The sequence below is a fragment of the Macaca nemestrina genome, chromosome 4 (genome assembly GCF_043159975.1).
Source record: "Macaca nemestrina isolate mMacNem1 chromosome 4, mMacNem.hap1, whole genome shotgun sequence".
NCBI lineage: Eukaryota > Metazoa > Chordata > Mammalia > Primates > Cercopithecidae > Macaca > Macaca nemestrina.
The window spans coordinates 101,462,086-101,466,176 of NC_092128.1; positions in this window are offsets into that span (position 1 = coordinate 101,462,086).

The window sequence follows — 4,091 nt, forward strand, 5'->3', positions numbered from 1 at the left end:
ACAGCTGGAAAGGTCTGGGACTACGTTCTTTGCATTTGTCTCTTACGTTTGGGCAGAAAGGCAGGGCAGTGGAGTAGAGAGGGCCCAATGGCCTTGCTATGTGAGCGAGAGCAAGTCACTTCCCCATCCTGGACTTGAATTTCCTCAGTTAACTTTGAGGCCTTTGGCCAAGTGGTCTGGAATAGCTCCTGTAGGCAAAAACTGAAATTAAAATTTTACATGTGAAAGCTACTGAATTTTGAGTATGTTCTATGCATCAGATCCTGGAGTGTCTATGGGGAGCCATTGAAGGTTCCTAAGCAGGGGTGGGGGGAGCATCCCTGAACTACGTTTGCTCCTGGGTCCTTCCCAGTTCTCCAGGACTACTCATTCTAGGGTTATCGGGGAAGCAGCTGAAGCTTTGGACAAACACTAGGGGCAGGCAGGGACACAGGGACATATGGTTTATAAATAAGGGAGCTGAGTGGGGCAGGGATGGATCGGGTGGGAAGGGTGAAGGTTGAGCTGCAAGGAGAGGCCAGGAGAAGGCCTCAGGGGAAATCCATTTGCTCCTGGTACTCACCACCCCCTGCCACCCTGGGGGCAGACCCCTCCTCTGATCAGAGCTGACTCCAGCATCCCCTGTGTCCAGCCCCTGGCTCAGCATCTCTGAACGGGGCACCAGGGGCTGGAGCTCTGGCCTAGCCCTCCAGGTCCTCCCAGAGGGTACCGGGGCTGCTTCCTCCATGAAGTCTTCCATGCTGAGTCCAGTTTATCTTGACCATACCAGTACACATCACCAGGCCACCCAGGTTTGTAAACAAAAGCACAGGATCATCAGTCCTCAGTGCTCAGAGAAGAGGGGTCAGCAATGAGGGAGGCTGTTGGGAGAGGGGCCTTGAAGAAGGGTTAGAGGCTGGGCAGTTGGAGGAGAGGGTGAGGGAGGGGAGGAATTTAGTCTGGGGAAGGGGAGGGTTGATGGGAGATTTTCTCTCCATCTCAGGCCCTGCCCCTCTTGCCTGCGATACAGTGGTTACTTCCTTTCCTGCCTCTACCAGTACACTTTAAATTTTTTTATTTGATTAAAATAATAAAACATTTGTTACTTTCACAATAATACATGAAACTTAGTAGAATGGTTTAGACCACGGGCTCTGGAATCAGGATGCCTGGGTTAGAATCTGGGGCCGGATACCAGGTGTGTGAACTCCAACAAATCACTGGTGCCTCAGTTTCCTCATCTGGAAAATGAGGACCCACCTCATAAGGTTGTTGTGAAGATTAAATGAGCATATACATAAGCACATAATATACATAAAGTGCTTATTAAAGGGCCTGGCCCATAGTAAGCCCTAAATGAGTATGAATTATTAGAGATGTAAATTATGAAGTTTAATAACATAATAAACACTCATGATCCGAACACTCAATTCAGGAACTGGAACATTTCCAAAATTTGCATCTAGCTCGTGCATCTCTCCCACTCCCCTACCATCCCTTAAAGGTGTCTACTATCCCGAATTTTGTGTTTGTCATTCCTTTGCTTAAAAATAAAACATTTGTATTCAAGCCTATACGCCTAATCAATATATTGGTTCACTTGATTTTTGAGCTCTATAAAATTGGGAGCATACTGTAGATAGCCTCTGGGCTGTCCACTCTGTCTTCAGTTTCTGGGAGATGCATCCATGCTGTGCCTGTGGCAGTGGTTCATCGCTGTGGGGAACTCACCACCCTCGATTTCTTCCCGGCCACTGTTTCCCACTCCTGACCACAGGGAGAGCACAAAGCCCACCGTGTCTGCCCCAGCCTCCGGGCCCTCAAACTCCCTCTCCCACAGCAGTCCAGCTGGCTCCTTCCTCAGCACCCTAGCCCTGGCTGTCCAGCTCTGTCCCTACCCAGACTCGGGGCCACATTTTTAGAAACTGCCTTTTCTCCCATCTGTGTGTTGCTCTGCAAGGAGTGACTGGCCGGGGGCACCAGCCTGTGCCTGAGTCCTTGCTTTACTTCTAATTGGCTGTGTGACCCTGGGTGGGCCTCCTGCCCTCTCTGGTCCTCAGTCTCCCACCTGTAAGGAGAGTGGGGGAAGTGGTCCTTTCTCTGGAATGTCTGTGGTGCCCCAGTCCCTCCCTGGCCTGGAGGTGGTGCTTTGCCTTATCTGGAATGCCTGGGGAGTGGGGCCAGGTGGGACAGGGCATGTGTGGGGTGTAGCTGGCGCCTGGAAGGCACCTTTCCCCAGGATGCTCCTACTGTGCTCTGGGGGCTCTGCTCCCTCTGTGCCTTGAGTTAGTGTGTTATCACCACTTCAAACCAAAATAAGCACATTGAAATTTGGAGTCAAAGCCTCGAGGTGAGTTACAGCACGCAACTTGGGCTGCAAACAGCACCCAGGGCTGGGAACCTAGGAGCCTAAGTCCCAGTCTCAGCTCAGAGAACAACTTCCTGTGAGACCCTGGGTACCTCAGTTTTTCCTTCTGCAAAATGAGGTCAATTCTCCATGGTAGGCACATGCGAGGAACAGCTGGGTCTGTGTATCTCACAGGTGTATATAACTCACCTCTCCAGCCCCACTCCCCTCACAGGGCTGGCTAGAGAAAGCCTGCTCCAGAAAAAAGAGGGCAAAGTCTGTGGTGAAGTTTAAAGTTTATAAAGAAACGAGTTATCCAAGCACAATTTAAAGCACGGTCTTCGGTTGGAGGAAAACAGTGTCACATTGTTCTCACGTTGTCTGGCTGGAGGCCAGTGTTCCTTCCGCACCCCTGCCTGCCTACACCTCGCCCTCACCCCTCCCCCTAACAGGTGTTACCTCTTTTGCCTGCTTTCCCAGTTTCCCCCTATTTTTTATGATTTTGATGTGGAAACTTCCAGACATTAAAAAACTCTCATATAGACAAATATAGTGTTTTTTTTTTTAAACAGAAAAATCCCCCACATTCCATCACTTGCTTTTTTCTACTAAAAATCTTTATATTTTAATCAGCTTTATTGAGGAATAATTTACACACAACAAAATTCAGCAAGTTTAAGTGCACACTTTGGTGATTTTTAACAAACGTGTACCGTAGGGTAACAATCACCATGATCCCTGGATAGGACATTTTTGGACATTCCTAAATGACTACAGGGGTTGAGACTGCTGCTGGGAGAAGGAGAAAGAGGCATCTGAGGAAGAAGCCAGGGCCTGTGGGGGAGTGGGACTAGGCAGGCACTTAAGGATGGTGCCTCTGTACCAATGGGGGATAAGGGATTCCCTTCCTCAGTTCCATCATTTCTTTTCAGCACCAAATTCACTTTGGAACTGCAAAGTTGACTTAAAAGTCTTTTTTTCTTTTCTTTTTAATTAATTTTATTATTATTTTTTAGATGCTATGTTGCCCAGGCTGGTCTCGAACTCCTGGCCTCAAGTGATCCTTCCACCTCAGCTTCCTGAGTCTCTGGGATTACAGGTGTGAGCCACTGCGTCTGGCTCTTGACTTAAAAGTCTTAATAAACTAAAACATCTAAGTGTCATTATTAACAGTGTCCCCAGGACTCTCAGCTCTGGCCCTCATCCTGCACCTGACCCTGGCCAGAGCCTAGCCCTGGTAGTTTCCATTGCAGCCCGGTTTAGAGCTGGGTCTCTCAGGGGATCATGTGAGAGCGGCAGATGGCTCCAGGCCGCCAAGCCCCTGCAGCCCTGCAGAGCCACAGCTAAGAGAGGGCTGGGGCCGGCGGCTCCTGTCTGTGGGGATCCATTCTGAGGTCCGAGGGCCCCTGTTTCTCTGCAGGACTGCTGCCTGCGCCTGAAAGAAGGACCGCATGGGGCGCAGGAGAGGGGCTACACCCCAGCCAAGAAAGGAGTCGCTCTAGTACCCTCTACTTCCAGGTCCCCCGCAAGGGAAACTTGGGCCAAATATCCAGAAACTGCTGATCCCCGAGGCCCATCCACCAGCTCCAAGCCCCCAGCCCCAGCTCTGGGCGTCCTTCAGCCAGCACATGTCTGGCGCCATCCTGTGACCAGGAGCTGCTTTTAGCAGTTGCCGTCGGGAAGAGGCGGCCGTTGCGCATCATGACCACCAGGGGGCACGAGTACAGGTGGGACTAAACCCCGGGAGTTCCACCATCCACCAGAC